This window comes from Haemaphysalis longicornis, unplaced genomic scaffold (genome assembly GCF_048455015.1).
Source record: "Haemaphysalis longicornis isolate Haplotype H1 unplaced genomic scaffold, Haemaphysalis longicornis Haplotype H1 scaffold_4, whole genome shotgun sequence".
Classification (NCBI taxonomy): domain Eukaryota; kingdom Metazoa; phylum Arthropoda; class Arachnida; order Ixodida; family Ixodidae; genus Haemaphysalis; species Haemaphysalis longicornis.
In genome coordinates this window covers 27,603,116-27,624,443 of record NW_027526361.1, presented here as the reverse complement: position 1 = coordinate 27,624,443, position 21,328 = coordinate 27,603,116, and the positions used below count along the sequence as shown (strand labels likewise).

Below are 21,328 nucleotides of genomic sequence, written 5' to 3'. Positions count from 1 at the left end.
CTTATATATGCGTAATGTCTTGTTGTTCTTCAACAATATTGACAAGTATGAACATTACACCGGACTTAGACGGGCACATTTAGCTGTGACTATATAAGACTATTGCGCAGGCATTGTTTTACTTTGGCCGGGTGGCTGAATCGAGTCACAGACAGACAGACGGACAGACAGACAGACAGACAGCCATACAGACAGACCAAAATTTCTGGGTTTAAGTAGCCCAAGAAAGACCATCGTCTTTAAAAAACATGAGACGTCGGCGTGGCTACAATCCCGCTGAAAGTTTCTTCCTCGCGACGGCGCGTGTTAAGCGGAAGTTCGTTGCTAACCAATAACCCCAAAACATCTGCGCTGATCCCCCAACATTACCGAATGGAATGACACTGAATTTGGTTTTATTTTCTATAGCCTTTGGCCACTGTAAAGAACGGCTAGCCGAAGCAAAAGTCAACGCTTGTAGGTATCGGTCACTAAAAAACTTGCCCCGCAAGGACAGTTATAATGAATACGAATTAGGTGAATCAGTATGCACACTTGTGCATCTGTATGGCTTATGCCCTAGAATATAGCTGTAGTATCTGTTGTTGAGCAGTTGTTGCCCTACCCTGTTCCTAATGTATCTGCTAATAAATACCTAACTGGGTAGAATTGAATCCCACACTAGCAATCCTGCTTTGGCCCATTTGTGGCCAGCAACAGGAACGTAGCCAAAGGGGGGGGGGGGGTCTAGATTCGAGCTTCTTCTGAATTCTCTTCCAGGTGGCTTGTAAGCGAGGTTGAGTGTTCCTTGCGGCAACATTCCTCCATTCTGTAACCCATATCCCGCTCCGACATAAATTTCTGGCTACAGCCATGGCCAGCAGTATTGCTTAAACAAAAGTAGAAAATGGAAGAAACTATGTGCAGCTATGTTTGGACTGATCCAGGATGCTGCAAAAAAAAAAAAAAAACTTGCGTTTTAAGCCGCTTGGCTCGAAATTGGGAGTGTGCGAATCGAGCAAAGCTCTTGTCATCACTTTCCCGAGATGTAGCTCCACGGACAGGAAACTTTTTGCGCAGGCGCGGTGTACGATGTAGCATAGCCAAAAAATTTTCACACCGCGCCGGGCCGTCGGTGCCACAGCACCGTTTGCGGTTCTTCGGGCCCGCCAAGCCGTCGAACCCAGAGACACACCGCCAGTATCAGTGCTCCACCTGCGCGATGCCGATAGCATTCATTCGATGAACGTCCAAGATCGTCAGCGGACCCTCACAACTCAGCACGAGCGTGCGCGTTCCCGTTAGTTCGTCCTACTAGGAAATATTTTTTTGCCGAATGTGATGACCCTGAAAACAAGATCACGTTTTCAGGAGCATGTTGGAATCATTTTCTCGGCCCCACATCCACAGTTTGAATTCGATGTTCAGGCCAGCAGTCAAACATTTTTCTGTGTGCATTGTGCATCCCTTGCACTTATCCCATGAGCATTCCAGTTTAGCTTCCTCACCATGCCTTCGAGCAGGCTATAAATAAAATCGCGTATGATGTCGCCTCATCTGATGCATGGAGAATTTCTTGCTTTTGTGGGTGATTGCCGGGCCCCAGCAGCAACAGACAGTGTATTGTTCTTCCGGAGTCATCCAGTCATGTAGTCAGGAACGTGACAAAGCTCTCACACTTAGTCACCTGGGCCGCTTTTCAGATGAAAGCGGAAAACAAAAATGCAGGTGTGTCGAGATTTCGGCGCATGTTAAAGATACTGAAGTGGTCAAAATTAATCCGGAACTCTCCATTCTCATAGCCAAGGTGTAGGTTGGGAGGGTTAAACCCAAAATTTTATTTTTTTGTCCTCATACCTAAATTTACTTGGGATTATTTATGCTCAACAATAAACTATAAGAAATGACAACGATCGAAGACGCAAAACTTTGACCTTTCTAACGTTTAGTGTTGAAATGACCGGCTAATGAAGCACCGCGCGCATGCATCGCGGACGCCCCACTCTTTGTTTCCAGTACACTCTGTGTTGCCAGGTTGTTGCCGTCGATGTCGCAAGCAACTAAAACACAAACGCGTCGATTTCTCTGCGCTCTCCTACGCCGGGCACGAACGTTGCGAGCTGTGCCTTTCACCACTGCCACCGATAAAGCGAAACTGCGAGCAATTTAGCCGGCTCTGCCTAAAGTGTAACGATCGATTCAGTGCATGGCCCAAGCGCAGCTGGAACCACGAGCGGCCATGTCTCTCGTGCGTAGTTTGTTTACTTTTTGAGTAACTGAAGCTGCAGTGAATTTCATGGGAAAAATATTTTAAGCAGACTTGATTACGAGTCGGGGAATTGTGCCATTTCTGTACTGAATTAGCTGCCTCGTGAGTCGCAGAGAGATTGAGCAAAGTTGCTCAATAGCCTTAAATATCTCTTAAGCAATTGGAACAGAGCAACGCTTTTATACATAAAAAATACGCGTAAATTTTCCTCGTACCAAGCTGATTCCAGAGCTTGAGATAAAAATTGCATTGAACACTTTCACCCCCAGAAATCCAAACAAAAAAGGCGACCATAAAAATCTAAAGCTTATTTTCCTTTGTGGACTGCGCGTATGTTATATAACATAGCTATATCCAAGCTATATCCAGGATTGAAGCAAAAAAACAAAAAAACAACAACAACAACGTGAAATTGTCGCGGTGGGCCACACAATCATACAACCCGAAGGTGCCAGGATTGTTTTGCCTAACCAGCAATGTTTCTGTAAAAGCATGTACTCTAAATGACATTTTGCAAACACGCCAAAAAAATTTCGTCATAGTCTCTCTGTTTTTTGCCAGTTTCCTAATTCTTGCATATAACGTCAAAGCCTAATTTTAATGGATAGGATTACGAAATTTCCCTACCCGGCTATTGTTCCCTGTAATGTTTTTTTCCTGTGACGAGTAACAAGTGTAGTATAGAGGAGGCTACTTGACTGTGATTTTATAGCCTGAGTTGCGGATATTAAGTTAGAGAAACGAAAAGCTCCTGAGCCCTACAACTCCGTGAGGGTGGGCACCCAGTGAAGCTTTTTAGCCGACGACATAGAAGTGACACAGAACTTCGGTGAAAGGTGACAGCAAATTTTATTCCTCCAGAAAGGTCACGGTGTTCGTCCCTAAGAAAAACACATACATTCAAGCACGCACCTTCTTTTTACTGTGCTGATCTTCCAATAGGCGCCTATTAATTGTAACTGATTCGCTACCAATGCAAATCCAAGCGATGAGACATAGAAGCTTGATGTCTGAGTCACGCTTAACGGCTAGCAGCTTTGGTGGTGACAGTGTGTCAACAGCACATACACCGAGGCAATCGTTTTCCAATGCATCGCGCTATATAACGCGTCTGCTTCAAAGACACGTCGCCTCGAATGTTTTTAAAGCAAAGGTTTTTTTGCGTCTCTGGCGGTCTTTCCAGGGGTTGTTGCTGCTGCTGTTCCCCAGGCCGAAAGCATGTTCGTGTCCGGCGGCTCCTCCTCGCCCGCCAATCCGGTGGAGAGAAGGAGCACGTTGGGTTTCTCACGAAACTACAAGATGGCGCGCTGGTCTCCGTGAATGTCGAAGCCCTCCTACACAAACGGCGCCGCCACCGACGCGTCCGAAGAGCACGTTATGGTCCCTAGAAATATTTCCCTGGACCATAAACACGTGAACAAACGCCAGCAGATTTGCTGAAAAACGTTCTCGCAGCGTCCAGGACATCCAGGCACGGTATAAGCGTCATGTAGAAAAAAGTAACGTCTCTTCGCTAACAGCGAAACGCGGCCCTGACTGCGCGTGTATATGCTGGGTCAAAGACGGTGAGTGAATGTAGAGTCCAGAACTCTTGCAAAGGCAAGAGCGTGTGGCGGCAATGGAAGATGTCGAACGGCGTTAGAATTAAGTCCAGAAGTGACGAGCGAACAAAAATGCCACATGCACTTTAGTCTGAACCCAGTTTTGTCATGACGGCCGTGTAATCATTTTAAACGGCGCTACATGAACTCCATTGTGCAGTTCAAGACACTGTCATTAATGAAGTTGCAAACATCCTTGAAAGCTTCCCTTTACGGTGATACCACGTGTGCGTGAGATCCGCGATTTTTTTTTGTTGCTGCCCATGTCCTCCCAGTGCTCCCCGGTACTAATTTTCTCAAACATCATCCATTAAAATCCACCAAACATGGATATTTCACGTCGACATGATGCGGACTGTAACCCCCCACTCACAGTCTAGGGTGTCGTGCATTTATTCTCACATCGTGCATTAATTGGTTTATCATACCTAACTACAACAAGGCTGCGATGTCCCTCGCAAGTTTGCTCCAGACATATACGAGCCTCACCAAAGCACCCGGCAGGATGCAACCGGTTCAACGCTACTTATGCAGTAATGTCATTCCCACAGGTCCGGCGGTTCCCTTTAATCAACGCCATTTGGTAGTAAACATTGAAACACTGAATAATAAGGTCACGGTCAATTAAAAGAGTTTATCAGAGGTATATTGTCTTTAAAAGGCAACTAACTACCTTGTGCAATTGTCTTGCCCTTAGCGCGCTTACCGCGCGGGAGCGGTATGCCGTATCCAACCTCCAGGACCTTTTTGGAGGCGTTCATGGCGCAAGAGCCTTTTCTGGCCGATTAGTCTTTTGAAAAATTGCTTTCGTTTGCGTACAACTCGCTTCCTGTCGCTGAAGAAATCCCGAAGACAGCGAATGAAGCCCCCCTTGGTCCATTAGAATTCGTCCGAATGCCGTTCGTCATTTGGAACACTGCGCACTTCGTACATCTCATCGCCCTTGTCATGCGAGACCTTACATTCGCTTCTCGTATGTGGAAGAACCTGTCGCGGGTATCACGTTTTTTGGATGAGCAAAAATAATGCCATCAGACTATCTTACCACGTCTTGCAAGTCCCGGTGTCATCACCAACCGCACCAAGAGATAGTTTAAAAATGGCAGCATCTCCACTCCGTGGATGATGGTGAGGGTGCTGAGTGCGGGGACTCGAAATGACATCCAAGTTGCGCCCCGAGTGACATTCCATTTGCGCCCCGACCATCATTCGATTTGAGCCGTGAGTTGCACCTTGATTATTCCCTAAATGAAACTGCAGCTCACGGCTCAAATCGAACTTCGCTTGATTTTCGCTTGATGGTGGTGTGCGCACGGATGGACGCGGACGGACATTGGGAGGTCCTAAGGTACTCCGCACCATTTCAGGCGAGAGAGTAAGCCGTGTGACTCTCGAGTACTAACTCACGGTCGCAGCACCCGTACGCTACCGCAGCGGCAGCGTGAGGACAGCGGCGACCAGACCAGTACCGGTCATTTTGCCGACCCGGATAAGCCGCCTCCTAAAGCGGCTCCCATGCGACGCTCGCCGTACCGCAAAAAGCCCATTACCGCGACAAGCAAGAACCCGGCGGCAACAGAACCCACGTGAACCTTGTCTCAGGAACGGGGGCAATTGATGTGACCCGAAAGACGGTTCGACCCACGTTGAGACGGAGAATGTGCTGTGTGTGTGAATCAGGCCCCTTCCCCCGCCCCACACCCTCCTTTTTTTCCACAATTGCATTGGCACTCCGTTGTACACAATCAATGGCCGGAAATTTTGTATGTACTGCGGAGTTCATTTGTTCTTGCTTGTAAATGACAACAATGACAGAATCAGTATTACGCATTGGTACCCTTAATGTTCGAGGGCTGCCTGAAAAACGGAGACAGTATCAACTTAGTCGCCTGTTCATGGAACACGAACTTGATGTTGTAGCTGTACAAGAGTCTAAGATTGAGAGTCAAGGACAAACCGACCGGATGGTACATGAATGTATGTGTGTGTCATGCCAATAGCCATTCGGGGGGATGTGCAATTTTCCTTCGCAAAACGGTAGGAATTGTAGAGGAGACAGTTGTTGTTTGCGAAATGGGCCACTTTGTTTTTTTCCGATTTTCCCTATCTAAATAAGCAGTGGCGTGTAATGTGTGTGTATACGCACCGAACGACGAAAATGAGCGCGGGTGTTTCTTCGAACGCATTGGCCCATATCTGAAGGGTGAAAGATTTATCGTGTTGCTGGGTGACTTCAACTGTGTTTGCTATGCTGAAGGCAGATTTAAAAACAAACCAATTAGTGCACCGAGCGCGCGTTATCTGAATGAGCTGATCCAAGAACATGGCTTAGAAGATGTTGGTATCATTATGTACTGCGGTAAATCGCCGCAGTACACGCATCATCATCAGGCTAGTCACGCTAGGCTAGATAGGGCGTACATATCAGCAGAATTGGTACCAATGTGTGGCGAATATGAAGTCATGCCTGTCCAATTCCGGGATCATTGTCTGGTATATTTTACTCTAGGAAGTGAACCGAAACACTCTCGCTTTAACTGGGAGTTGTGGAAGTTTAATGATAAGCTACTTGAGGATGATTGCTTTCTAATCGGCGTCGATGGCCTTTTAGAAAAACTCTCGAATAGCTTCATAGCGCAATGGGAAGAGTTTAAAATCGAAGTTAAAATGCTTAAAGAGGTTGCATCTTGAGGCAGCAAGAAAGGAAAAAAGAAACGTGAGCTTAAGCGTAAATTAGAGTTTTTAATAAGTAGTGATTGCTCCAACCCCGGGATTTTCTACAAACAAATAAGGGAATTAAAGGAGAAGCTCGGTATTATAGATCACAATAAATACGCAGCTGCAGTTGTTCGAGATCGATGCGAACGTTTGTGGATGGGCGAAGCCCCTTCTAAGCGCTCTCTTAGTAGCGAAAAGAGCTATGCTGTCAAGAAAGAAATGAAGCAGATTTGTCATAAAAATAAGGTCACGAGAGACCCAGCGCAAATAGCGGGTGTGTTTGTCGACTACTATAATAATTTGTTTGGCAAAAACTGCACGTTTAAGAAGGGTTTAAAACTGAATTCTTGCCTCTTATGACCAAACTAGATGACGACGTCAAGGCGGAGCTCGACGCTCTGATCAGTATAAGTGAAATTAAACAGGCAATAGATAAGCTAACCGCAGGAAAATCGCCCGGGCCTGATGGCTTGGGGGCTGCCTTTTACAAAATGTTCAAAAGCGAAATCGCCATTGCTTTGCATTGATTTTTAGTCGATGCATACAAAGGAAACCGGATGCCCCCCTCGTTTTGCCGGACACACATTGTTTTGGTGTCAAAAACCGAGTACTCTGTTCAAATACTCTCTGTAACTTCTTACCGCCCGACTAGCCAAATAAGCAAGTTACGCCAGGTATTCAGCTTCTAACGTCGGTTAAACAAAACTGCCTTTTGAGTGCTCTGTTGTTTGTCATCTACTTGGAACCATTTTGTTTCAAGATTAAGAACAGTGGAAAAATAAGTGCACATGGTTATAAGTTCTTTGAGAGCGAAGTAAAAATATCGGCATACGCGGGTGATATAGCCATAGTCTGCAGCGACAAAGAAAGTGTTCGAGAGGCAGTAAAAGAAGCCGGGAAGTTTTGTAAACATACGGGTAGTGCTATAAGCTGGAAAAAGTCACTAGGTTTTTGGCACGGGGAGTAAGAAGGCACGCCTGAGGAGTTTGAAAATATTCAGTCGACGGTAACTCCGGCCAAATACTTGGGCGTACCACTCAATAACTACAGGCAGCCTACTGAATTTTGAACACTGGAAAAAGAGCGCGGAAGAGTGCAGACAACTAAGTGGGGTGGAAAAGACTTGTCGATGTTTGCACGAGCTACTGTGTGCAATTTATTTCTTGTAGCCAAAGTGTTCTGTGCCCTTCAGGTGCTGTCGATGACGAGAATTTCTGTTCAGAAGCTACACAGAGTGTTTGCTGTTTTTATTTGGGGATCCACTTGGGAGCGGACCAGTCGCTCTAACCTGTTCTGCGCGGTCCGAAAAGGAAACTTGGGGCTCTGCCACCTGTTTCTGAAGCAGGTTGTGTCCAGGTTTTGTTTCTTAAGTGATCAGAATAATCCCTTTCTACGTACTGTCATTCAGGTGCGCCTACGTCATTAGATACCTGAATTTGTTATGTCCTCTTTTGGGGGTAGAAGAGTGAGTCTGTGTGGTTTTATGCGCGAAGTGGTATGGTCGTTCAAATCATTGAGAGTGCGCTTTTCGATAGAGTACTTAAGCAATATAACACGCAAAAAGTTGTATAAGGATCTTATTGATGTTATGTTGCCCATTCCTCTATACAGGTCAATGTATGCAGTGGGAAGGGAAGGTGATGTGCTTAAGAGGGTAAAGAGAATGCCTGTGCGCGCCTCATTTAAAAGTTTCTTATTTCAGCTCCGCAGTGGCAAGCTTCATGTAAAGCCATGACTCCAGGAGAAAAGATTAGACATACCTTGGAACATTAACTGACGCATATGCTTAAAACCGGAAACTATCGACCACATTTTTCTGGACTGCTCAGACGCGAGATTTCGCTGGGACATCCTGCAGCGTACTGTTAAAAAGGACCTGCCCATAAACCCTTTCGGGATCCGTTTTCTGCCTGTAGGTGATACAGGAGGCGTGCCATTCGACATGCTTATGTTGATCAGCATGCACAGCTTGTGGCGCACAAGGATGGCTAACAGGCATGCCGATCCAAATGCGCGGCCTGCCAGAGAGTATTTGTTTGAGAGTATGGTCAAAATACGTGAGGTTTACAGAGCGCTAAGCGAACCACCTGAGTGGTTACCAATGCTAGATGACCTTGTTCAGCTGAAGAGATTTTAAACTTGTATTATCGCAAAGGTGGCGAATGTTATGAAATGACTGTAACCTGGTTTTTCATTTGAGACAAACGGTAATAAAGAAAAAAAAAACGGTCGCAGCCCAATGGGTAAGACGACTGACACTAACTCTGCCTGGTCTAGCAGACACGGGCTCGAATCCTGCCGGTGCCTGTGTGATTTTTTTGCGATTGTAAATGCTATGCGCACGGCCGCGGACGGTCATTGTGCGGTCCTAAGGTACTCCGCACCTAAAACATTAGAACGAGTCCTTAGGGCACGTCGACGTCAACGGCACCGTACATTCTCTCAAAAGATCAGCGCAATTGACGAGGATTCCTTCCCTTTTCCTTGTATTTGCCACGAAGCTTCGTCAGTGTTTCTGCTTTATCACTTTCCAGCGCCACGTCAAGACCAGGAGCACTGATTTTATTTGGACGGAATACGCTGGAATAAATTCCCGAAGTGTAAATTCAGCGTCAATTGAGACCACGCCACTTACAAGCCCTAAGCCAGATGCACGGGCCTCCATTATTAGCGACACATTCAGCACAGTAGCCGCCTTCAACAGTTTATCGACGAACGGTGGAGGTCATTTGTCTTTTTTTCCTAGGAGGCTGACACCGGTGCAGACGAGGTATATAGTCTTTTCGCCCGTGAGTATATGGCCGCATTGCATTCAGTGCGTCATTTCCGTCACATTGTCCAATGTGGCCAGCTCCCCACTTATAATGAACCACATAATGTTCGCCTTCGTAATCATCCGGCCTTTCTTCAGGTATATTCCGCTCGACATTCGCCAACGTATTTTTAGCGGAGCTCACAACAATTCACGCCATATCGGAGGTCATGAAGACTTGCCTGCTTACGTCTTCATACACGCAGATTCTGCAACTCTGTCTTTCAGCTGCAGCCTTGCGTGAATACGAACCTTTACCGACGCAATAATTCCTAGCTTCCGCTATTCCGCCAGTTTGCCATGTTAGGCTTACCGACATGGTTTTACAACGAAGCTGTCAATGGCTAGGATCCAGCACATCTTCTTCGGCGACACTTCGAGAGTAGACCTACAATTCAGCATCTGGAAAAGCTTATAAAATATAAAAAGTCATAGAACCTCCATATTTTTGGTATAGGACTGTTTATAGTGCCCCTAAAAATGTCTTTCCAGCAGAGTACTCGGGTTAAGAGATATAGGCGACTTTAAAGAAATTGGTGTAAGTTTTGTTTTTAAGTGCAGAGCACTTTAGGGGCTCGCCATGTCGTCGTAGCTCACTGTGACGCTTCAATGTCAAGTGACTGTTGGAATCAGGTGGCGCAGCGAGATAACGGACCCAAGTAGAGCCCGGTGTACCGTCGTAAGGGCGTCCGCAGAGGCTTCGAAAACCAAGCGGTTTAAATAGTCATAACCGTTCGAAAGTCCTGAACCGCTGGCGCTTGTCATACATCTCCAAGTTGTTTAGCGTAAAAAAAAAAAAACTGCAGGTACATTTGAGGCAAAATATACGTAATTAGCCGGAAGCGCCCGCGTTCATTTAGTTAGAAACGCTCGGTTGGGTTGGTTTTTGCGATAGTAAGTGAAAAAATTGGCCGCGTATCTGCTCCTTTCGTTGCGAATGCCGCCAAAAGACGATAGTCTTTCTCTGCTTTTGCGAAGTAAATGCCTCCCTTCGCTTTACCGCTCACCTCTCATGTTGTTCCTCTTGCGCCGTGCTCCTCCCAAGGTAAAGACGCCAAAGGTTTGCTTAAATCATTTTAAATTTCCCGCGTTCCACTGCTCTAAACCGGGTGTCTCCATACGAACGCTGCCGTACGGCGAAGACGCTCGTTAATCGAGGCGCCCTACTTCAACGTTTATAGAACCGCGTTTACCTACTCCACGTGCGTTGCAAGCAGAACGTGGAACCTATCTAGTAGAACCTTGGGTAACTGTTGCCGGTTGATTTCTTAAAATGGCGCCAGAAGCTATAGTGGCGCGGGCGACAGCAGGCGACGGCGGACTGAATTCTTTTTCTGCATTTGATGAAGTATTTAATTTCGCAAAAGTCAAGCATGTTTGATTTTTTATAAAGGAACACGGCAAATATCACTTCTGTATTGATTTGTTGTCTCATATTTGCGTAATGTCTTGTTCTTCTTCAACAATGTTGACAAGTATGAACATTACACCGGACATAGACGGGTAGATTTAGCTGTGACTATATAAGACTATTGCGCAGGCATTGTTTTGCTTTGGCCGGGTGGCTGAATCGAGTCACAGACAGACAGACGGACAGACAGACAGACATACATACAGACAGACCAAAATTTCTGGGTTTAAGTAGCCCAAGAAAGACTATCGTCTTTAAAAAAGTGGCAGTGCAACGCCGGCCCGTGCGGGAGGAAAAGCAAGCACAAAAAGAACAGAACTCCCGCTGGCTCAGTTTCAGGTAGGGGGCACGCGAGCACTGCGAAGGCGGGCAATTTGAATTGCATTGGGTGGTAGCAGTGAGCGGATAACGGCGCCACAGCCCATTATGGCGAATCACTGTTCTGCACTTCCGACAGCTTTCACGTTGGGTGTTGTAAGCCGGGTTTCTCGCATTGTGAGTTGCGCAGTGAAGCATGACCATCCACGCGGGGAGTATGGTTACAGCCCCATTTTATACTCTTCTCCACCGTCACCACCTTTTTCCCGAGTCGCGTATACTCCTCCCCACGAGAGGCGTCTCTATACCACCTGTCATTGCGATATTCCGCGCGCTCTTCGGCACTAGAGCCTGCGCCGTGATTGTCGTTGCCGCGCTAAATAAAATGTCAGTGTCTCTACCCATCAACAGTGTGTTTACTTAGTCTGTTACGTGTTACGTAGAGATCGCGCCACTGTCCTTATAAGCTTTAACTTTTAGGTGGTTAACACGGAGAAGCTACACGTTGGCTATGAGGGGTGCTATAGTGTAGGGATCCGGATTGATTTTTACCACCTGGGGATCCTTAACGTGCGCCGAAATCTCGACACACGAGCGCTTTCGTTTTTAGCCTCCATCTGAGAAGCAACCATCGATGCCGGGATCGATCCCGCGTTCTTGGGCTCAGCAGCACAACGGCCACTGTGCAGCCGGGGCGGTTACTGTCCTTATAAATCAACGTAGGAAATCCCTAATATCACTAAGCTCCAACATAGCAAATCCCACCAGGGCGCCAGCGTCGGATGACTTCCCTCTTCACAAGGTCGAGGGACTCAATTTTTTTTTCGGGTACTGCTGTAGAAGCCCACGAAATGTCTTCTGGGTCTCTCAGAGCTTTCACACATCTCTTCTGTAGCAATGGGTTTGTGTGAACGACCTTTCTCCCCCAGGCATCCAAGTGACTCAGAGGATGTATATGGCCGCCACGTTTGACTTAAAACTAAATTACGTACAGGTCTGCGTCCGTGTCTGCTCATGTATATCTTGCTAGCGGAATTCTCCCTCGAAGACGTTTTTGCCACCCGGATTTTGTTCCGATAAAGTCTGCCTCGGTTTGTCAGACCTCTTGCTTCATCGTAAGACCGTCGATACATGCTTCCAATCATGAACAGGAACTCATGCTGGCCACAGTCAGCGCTCATGCCAAAAATATCGGCATCAACCATTTTTGCAGCCTTTAATTCAACGTGGGTTGCGCGACATACGTCGCCCAACGACAGTGGACACTGATCGGAACTTAATTTTGAGTCGAACCTTAATTCATAGGTACATAATGCGGCTTATGGTACTAGAATTTGTTCAGGCGTTAAATGTAGGGCACTCCCTGCTGCAGTGCAATGAGGGATAGAACGAGACCTCGCACCAGGTAACACAAACCCTGTCGGGTGACTCTTCTATGCTATCATAACAGCCTAACACAAATATACGCTTTAAGGGACAAGCGTCACAAAAAATGCAACTCAAAGGGCCCAAGAAACAGATAGTGTGGGTGAGAGCAACAAGCGAAAAAAATTAGTACACTGTTGTTAATGCCTTTTGTCGTCACTCGTCGCTGCCGCTCGCTTGTGGGTTGTTTCTCGCCAGCAAAAAGCAAGCGGCCGCGAGGGCCCTTTGCCTGCCACTGTCGCCACCCCCAGCAGTGCGTATAATTTTCTTCTTTTGTCGCCAATAATTCTTCGCAGAAATGGCAAGTTCCTGCTCCTGTTCCGGAGCCAGAAAAAAACAAAGCCTTCATACGTTGTGAATGCCACCGTGAATAAGTCGGCCAGGTGGTTGATGGTTCATGTTAATGCCCTGCTGGCAAGGAATTTTGCAGCCACCTGCAAGCCGTTTTGAACGTGGTCATCTTCCTTCAACAGAAAGGCTACTCTGAGGCCCCAGAACACCTTTCGTGTACAGATTTGCCGCAGCGCTGGAGGAGGACAAGGGGCAAAGTCATCATCAAGGGGTGCAGCGTGCAAGATTTGTACTGGCGGAGAGTCGGTGAAGGCGGCCAGGACACGCCTTTGTTGTCCCGTTTGGACGTAAGTAAGGCATCAGAGCGAAGTGTGGACCCGAAACGGAAGGTAATTACACAACTTGCGGACGGCCTGCGAGCCTTAGACGGAGACACAGCTTTAGTAAAGGTGCTGGCAGCAGTAAATCGCGCAGGAGTCTGCACCGCGAAATGCGGTGATGTGCTGTACGGCTCTTCTTTGTCATGCCAGCAACCACTTGTCCCCTTCGGCTTCGATGCGCTGCTGTGTGCCGAGGTGGAGGTGCCTGTCCAGTACAAGCCGGGGGAGCCTGCTGATGGCCTGAGGCCATTCCACGGCAGCAACAGCTGGGATATACCTGCGGGCCTTGGTGCACAAGGAGACATTCTAAAGGTTCGTTTTTTTTGTCTGAATGGCATGCCACCCCTTCAACATACTTATTAGTTATCGCTCTCGCACGCCAACAGGCTGCCATGACCGCATTCATGTTTCAACGGTGAAAACAATAATATAGGTGGAGATCTTTGCAATAAAAATTTGCACACGGGTCTTATCTACCCTGGTCATATATAGCCAGCCGTCTCTGACCTGTTTTTTCCCCCTCAAATTGAAGGGTGAATCTATACTCGCACTGGACCCATACTTCGGTTTATAGGGTACTCATATCCAAACCCTGGATTATGAGCATATCCCGATGATTCACCTACATTGCCGTGTGGGGCTCCGTGTGGAACATTTTGCTGATAGGCGCCACGTGCATATAGGACAGAAGTGAGGGGCATACTCAGTTCAAGTTCAGCCAAGGGCAGGAATACAATTTAAGCACTGTCTGTCTTGTTTGTCACCACCTCTCTAATCTTCTCTCCCTTTCGTTCATTAGCGCTGTAGTGTTGGGAATTGATTTGTCTAAGTTGTTCCAGTCTGTAAAAAAATCTGTTGTGTATTAGGCAATAGCCAAGGTAAAAAAAATCTATGAACCAGAAACTGGTAACTTGAACACAAGCCCAAGGGCTATGACATGCGGCAGGTATTGTTCTTGGTAGTGTGCTCTTTTTAATTGAATCTGAAATTCTGCTTCTTTCAGAAAATAACACTGACACCTTTTCAAGCACAAGCTTTGGAGAGAGACACCCGAAGGCAGCGAGACAGCAGTACCTGGCGTGAGGCAAGCTATTACCGTCTGACAGCGTCCAACTTAGGCAACGTGCTTTTGCGTACTGCCCAGTCGAACGACGGGGCACTTGGCCGGCTCACCTCGTTAAAGGATTTGTCGAACGCCCCTGCTGTTAGTGAGAGTCTAATATTTTTGAAAAATCATGCGAACAATATGTATTGGACAGAATGTATTGGACAGAATGTATTGGACAGAATGTATTGGACAGACAGCAAGATGTATTGGACAGAATGAATAGCACAGGCTAAAAAAATCAGGCAATGCAACGATCGGTTCAACGCAATGCAACGAGTATGACGATCGGTTCTTCCTTCAACACTAGTGGTTATCAAGACACTTGGGAGAGAGATGTGCTTTGTTTTACTTAAGCAGGGTGTAGTGGGGTCGCTAGGAGGGGGGGAAATGAAAACAGGCCAGGTAGGCTGCCTGAGGCAGCAAGTGTTAAAAAAAAGTAATACTCTATGGCCAACATAAGGCCATTTCCAAAAGAACTCGTTCCTCTTCCCCAACCAGCCCCGTAAGGCTGAGCATCAGACCCAAACCAGCCCCGAAAGATTGTGTGACGTGATGAAAAGTTTCGGGAAAGTAGCTAGGGAGTCGCTACTGCTCCACGTGGTTTCTTTAATATCTCCATTACTTGTTCAATGTTTTTGACAAAAAATTGTCGTTAGCACAAAGCAGTTTTTCTAATGAACCAACCTTGTAATTTGCCTTCATGATCCATTTAATTCCCAATGCATGTTTTTCCTTCTTATAACCTGTTACTGCCACACCTGTTACTGACACTAAACTTGCATATTCTGTAATAAGTAGATAGGTCACATGCTCTTCAGTGCACTCTTTGCGGTAGGAAGGTGATAGCTCAGACGGCAGGTCTGAGGCAGCATCAGATGACAGGCTTCAAGGATATGATTGATGCACGCGAGGCAGGCTAATATGCATGCATGATTCACCTTTTGTATAGCATTATTTTGCCATTGGGCTTTATAAACTGAATATCATTAATAAAAATCCTCCATTTTACTTTTAAAAGCGAATAAAGTAATTCTGAGCTCTTTTTTAGACACGGCATCACCAAGGAGGGCAAGGCACTGCGACGCTACGAGGCTGTTTTGAAGAAAACAGGCCGAAGCGTTCACCATCGGAGTGCAGGGCTGTTTGTCGACCCCCAGTGCCCCTGGCTCGGCGCATCTCCGGATGCTGTTGTTTTTGACCCACTGGAAGACCCACCATGGGGGTGTGTTGAAATCAAGTGTCCCTACACCCTGAAGAATGCGGACGTGCCTGAGCTGCTTTCTGTCGACAGTTGTGTTGTTTTTGATGCTAGTCACCATCCACACCTGAAAGAAGAGCACCCGTATTTTGCTCAGGTAGTTTGCCAGATGGGCGGGACGCAATTGACCTGGGCCGATTTTGGCTTTTATGGGGAAAACTTTTTGGCGGTTCATATGATTAGGTTTCATGAGGAAACCTGGCAGAACATGAAGCGACGACTCGACGTCTTTTATTTTAATACACTGCTGCCATATTTTGCAAGAAAGCTGTCACACTAACGTAATTTTCCTCAAACAATTGAATGCCCTACTGTGAAAGCAATCATGAAGTGACCCTTGACCTCACTCGCCCTTTCATTGTTCTTGCTTCTTTACGATGTCTTTAATTCTGCTTCGCGCACAACGCTGTATTTCATCTGCATGTCCATTGTGTTGTAGAAATCTGGTGTCTACAATAGCATTCTTTGAAAAGCGTAGTTCTGCATGCACACAGCTCTCCCGTGTATCAGATTGTCGTTTTTTTTTCAATGTGTTAACGCATGTTTCTGCCTACCGTTTCTTTTTCTGGTGTGGCAGTGTTGGTCATCTTATCTGTGTGGTTTTGTTTTTTATGGGGAGAGCTTTGGCGGTTCAAAGGATTAGGTTTGATGAGGAAGCCTGGCAGAACATGAAGCAACTAGACGCTTTTTATTTTTAAACTGTTAACATATTTTGCAAGGAACCGGTAGAACAAGTGTATGTAAACGTTGTACCGTTACTCAAACTATCGCAAGTTGGAATTCCTGGCCTTGGTGTACAGTAAATTGCCCAACTGTGGAGGCATTTATGAAACTACTCTAGACTCAACTTGCCCTCTCACCCTTCAAGCCATTTTTAATGCTCCGTGCACAACACTATTTCGTTTGTGTTCTCTGTGCTGTAGAAGTCTGGTGTCTACAATAGCATGCTTTGAAAAACGTAGTTCTAAGCACAGGCTCTTGTACGTGTCTATCAGATTGCCCTTTTTTTGCGATGTGTAAATGCATACTTTTGTGTAGATTTTTTTTGTGGCAATGTTGGTCGTCTTGCTGTGCTCCTCAAACCTCGAATAATTATGGCCAAGTTTTCTACATTGGTGCACTAAAATGTGTCGCTCATATCTTTATCTATAGGTATGTGCTTTTGTTTTAAGTTTTCTTCCCTTTTTCTGTTTCCACAAAGAGTTTTTTTTAAAAAGTATTGTTAATGTGTTTTGCAGTCTTTTTTTGTGCTTCTTGTTCCTTATGTACACAGTAAACTATAGCGCCCTTGTTACTGTATATTTGTATTTCTATTCTGCCTACGGCCTGGCCCTCAGGCTGGAAGTATTCAGTAAATGAGTCTTGCCTCGTGCAAAATATAAAATCATTCTTACATTCGTGCCTTTATTTAATTCCAGTTCCTTCATTATTGGTGTCGGGAAGGTGCTCAGCAAAGTACAAATAACCCATATCTGGTTTACTATAGAACCAAGAGAAAGCGGAATAACCTTGACAAAAATATGGAATGTCTTGATGCGCTAAATTCTCCTCTCTACATGAATACGCAAGGATGCATGCCATCTCACACACCTCTCCTTCAGTAAACTGCTCCTTGTTGAGAAATGGTGGGAGGTTAAGCCCAACACCTTTCTTCTCCGGAAGATCCTTGATCTTGAAGCCCTTGTCCGCTATCACTGTGTCTCCATCCGTAAACTCTCGTTCTATGAAGCCACTTTTTATGACAAGCTTTCTGTCCGACGCAGACCCCATGTATAGGTCAGAGACAAAGCTAACCAGCCCGTTCGGTAAAATTGCTTTTTCGTCCTTTGAATGTGTTTGTCAACTTATAGTTCGAATATGTTCCAGGCTGGAGAACCGAAGAGCTTGGCACTTCACAACTAACTTCTGTCGCATCAATAATCGCACGTGTGCGTGAGTATTTTTCCTTGAAGTCTAAAGGCATTGTTGAGTCTAGAACATCTCGTGGTGGCCACCAGGGCTTCTCCGTCAGCCTAATGTAGAGCAGGTTAATCCAGGTTGAGAAAATTCTAGACACGGTGCTTGTAGAGATGTCGAAGATATGCGCCAGGTGCATGTAAAAAATCCAGTTCGCAGCTTGACAAGCGTAAAAAAAACTTTTTCGGCGGAAAGCTTGTGTCGGCGGCCTCTTCCTTCCGTATTCGGAGGTTCCAAGGAGATGCTGTCACTTTCTGCACCTACGTATTTCAGCAGTTCCTTGAAATGGCCATAGCTGCGCTGTCCAGTGTAAAAATGCATGCTCTCATCATCGTCTACAAAAAGCTCTACAGAAAACTTCATCATCTGCTTGCTAACCTCCGACAACTTGCTCTCCAGCTCCCTGGTTGAAACAGCATGCACATTTATGAGCTCTAGGAGACAGACAACTTGTTCTTTTGATCTTTCGAGGTCCCTCTTGTTCTTGTTCTTGAGGTCCATCTCTGCAAGCTCGGCAAGTTGTAAATTCTTTTCTGCCAGTTCTTGCTCCAATTTTGTCACGGCTGTTCTGCAAGTACAACCACTTCCGGCTTGTGAGTCGCCTGTGCTTGCAGGCACAATACTGCTTTCTGCTGCATTGCCTAAAAGTTCCAACCTCTCTTGGTCGGGCCACATTCTGTCGGAGCAAGCAACATCTGTGTTGTCTTGTTGCATGTGCAGTGTCTGCAGGGGCTGTCGTTTGGAAGGAGGTCGGTGTACAATTTTCTTTAAAAAGGGAAAAATTGATGGAACAGCCTTTTCCCTTAAGTATCTTCGTCCACTTGCCACATTGGGGACAAAGTCGTTCTCTGAGAAGTGCCATGAACACACCTTGGTCAATGCTGATGTATAGGTGCCAGGGTCTCTCTTGATGGCGATAATCCACTTTCTCGGAACCTTCTTGATTGCAGGGAATTTGTGAAACGTGGCCTGGTGGAAAAGGTTTTTAAAGATTAGGAAGGCGCAGCTGTAAGGGCCAGGCACACAGTAAAACATTCTCATAGCATATGTTGTGACAGCAGATGAATATCGACAAGCAAGCAAATTTCATGCAAGCCGATGTTCAGATTGTGCAGTCCGAAAGCCGCGTACACGAGGTAACAAATGACCCAGTATTTTCGACCGTCGACGAAGCTTACTGCATGCGCTATAACGTGGGCGGGGCACGGTGTCCTGCGTGCATCAAAGCTACCACCAAACTACCGGCAGTGCCATTCATAAGCCGGAATCTGCCTCCTCTTTAAGAGAGCCAACGCGCGTACCCTCCATGCCCAAAGCGTGGTCCCACTAGACGTTAGTGTAGCGCTTGTACTTTTAATATATTGTTGAAAATAGATTGATTCATTCATTGAAGGGTTTAACGCGCCGACGCAACGCAGGCGATGAGGCGCGCCGTAGTGGAGGTCTACGGATTAATTTTGACCACCCGGGGATCTTTAACGTGCGCCGAAATCTCGTACACATGGGCGTTTTTGCTTTTCGCCTCCAACAGAAAAGCGGCCGCCACGGCCGGACATTGAACCCGCGTCCTCGTGCTCAGCAGCGCAATGCCTTAGCCACTAAGCCACCGCGGTGGGTTGAGAATAGATACCAAAGTTTAACATAACCCCTTACAAATCTGCACAGCGTAAATTGCAAACCTACATTTCGCATTTGCATTTTACTAACTTAGATTTGTTTGTACCACGACACTGTACACGCTTGAGTGTTGCACTTCAAACAGACCGGAGGAAAGTTGCGCTTCGGTTTAGTGCGTATCAAGGCATTGCAACGCAGCGATGAGCAAGATTACAAGAAACTCTACCCCTAAAGACTTTTCAAGTGTCCCCGAGACGGGACTGCTCCGTACGGACATCAGAACGGGTATCCGTTCCACGTGAAGAGCATGCGCTCGTGCACATGTGACGTTGACATCGTTGTTTGGTGGCTTACCTTTTCCCCGTTTTCGTCGCGGTAGGTTGGTGGCACAACGGTACGCAGCAGGTTTCCACCATTTTTCACGGCACAGAAACAGCGCTGACATCAAGTTAGCCGTGTAGAACACAAGCAGACCACTCTCCGTCATAACAGTCGGGCAGGCGTCGCCTGCTCGCGACCGAAACTTGGCAGCACCCTAGTGGATCTGTTTGGCACCAGAGGCGCCTTTTTACGCAAGGGGTCTATACTGCTATGAAATTTACCGCGTGAGTGATTGGTCAAGAATGGCAAGACAAAAATATTCCAGATATACTGGAAGAATCTTTCGGTGTCAAGAAGGGAACGCTTCGCCCGGTCTGTGCGCCCTGACACGCGCAACGCGGCGGATTGAGTAGAACGAGCTACACAAGTATACATTGACGCTATCAGCGAATGCGCAGGCCGAACATTTGTGAACAAGAAGAAAGCGAGAGAGTCGAAGGAAAAATAGGCAGAATGCAAAAGATAATAAGGATGGCGTTAAAAGAATCGCACCCCTGAAGGCTTACAGGAGTTATTTTGAGTACTGTAATTACAAAAGTACCAAGCGCGTATACGCTACTGGCGTATATTTATTGCTAACAAGGGCAGTTGGCCAATTCTCTCAGTCACCATAACACAGATAAGAAACGGAGAAATCGGAAAAGTATCATGAGGATAGCAATTAGAGGACACAATCGCACCCCTGGAGACCTTTCTGTTTGTCTGGGCAGTCTCCACTGCTATCAACTACGACAGGTCTACGTCAGCGGCAGCTTGAGAGAGAGAGAAAGAAAATTTTACTCGAAAGCCAGGTTAAGTACGTTTGGTGACCGGCAGGCTGCGGCTGTCGGTCACCGAACGGCTTTAACCAGCTCTTCCCCCGAGACTCTTATGGGTCTGCAAATCCGAGCTGCCCAGCGCCTTCTCTTAGAGCTTGACTCTAAGTCAAGGGGGAGGGGTCTTCAGAGCAGCGGCAGCTTGAGACGTGCCTGCCCATGAAAGTACGCCTCAGTATATTGGAGATGAAAACAAACACAAAAATGCCGCACGGTTGTCTAAGAGGCAGTCAGTCACTGCAACAAAATAATGACCGCGTGTCTGCTCCCTTTCGTTGCAAATGTCGACGAAAGGCGATAGTCGACTGGGGCCCCTGCCAAGTAAATGCCTACCTTCTCTTTCCCGCTCCCCTCTCATGCTGTTCCTCTTCTGTCTCGTTCCTCCCAAGATAACACGCTAGAGGTTTGCTCAAGTCAATTTAAATTTAACGCGTTCCACTGCTCCAAGTCGGGTGCCTCGATGCCAATGCTAATGTCCGGCAGAGACGCGAGTGAATCGAGGCACCCTACTCCAACGTTTATAGAACCACTTTGTTCTACTCCACGAGCGTTTCAAGCGGAACGGGGGACCGATCTAGTGGAACCTATCGTTACTGTTGCCGTTTGATTTCTTAAATTCCGCCAGGAGCTATAGTATCGCTGGCAACAGCAGGCGACAACCCTTATGAATATTGACGTTGAGTTTTAATAGACCCTCTAATGTGTTTCCACAGAGTCAATAAAAAGTAATTAAATCTCATGGCTTATAGACTGTGCTCGTTAGAAAGCCAACAGACCTTTTATTGCACAACTCAACCAACATTTTATGGCCTTCAAGACACTGAGTTTTAATACACTTCATATTGCGGTTCTACAGAGTGAACCAAAGTTCCCATCTTAAAAGCGGCAGCAAATATAAAATCAATGAACAATTCATTGCAAAAATGCAACAAGTATTTTATTGCCTCCAATTTACTGAATTTTTACAGACTCTGTATTGCCTTTCTATA

General features: G+C 46.5%; 1 pseudogene; it reads left to right on the top strand.

The window, feature by feature from the left end:
* Positions 1-9,443: 9,443 nt before the first annotated feature.
* On the top strand, positions 9,444-15,850 carry LOC144179697 (uncharacterized; annotated as a pseudogene).
* Positions 15,851-21,328: the final 5,478 nt, after the last annotated feature.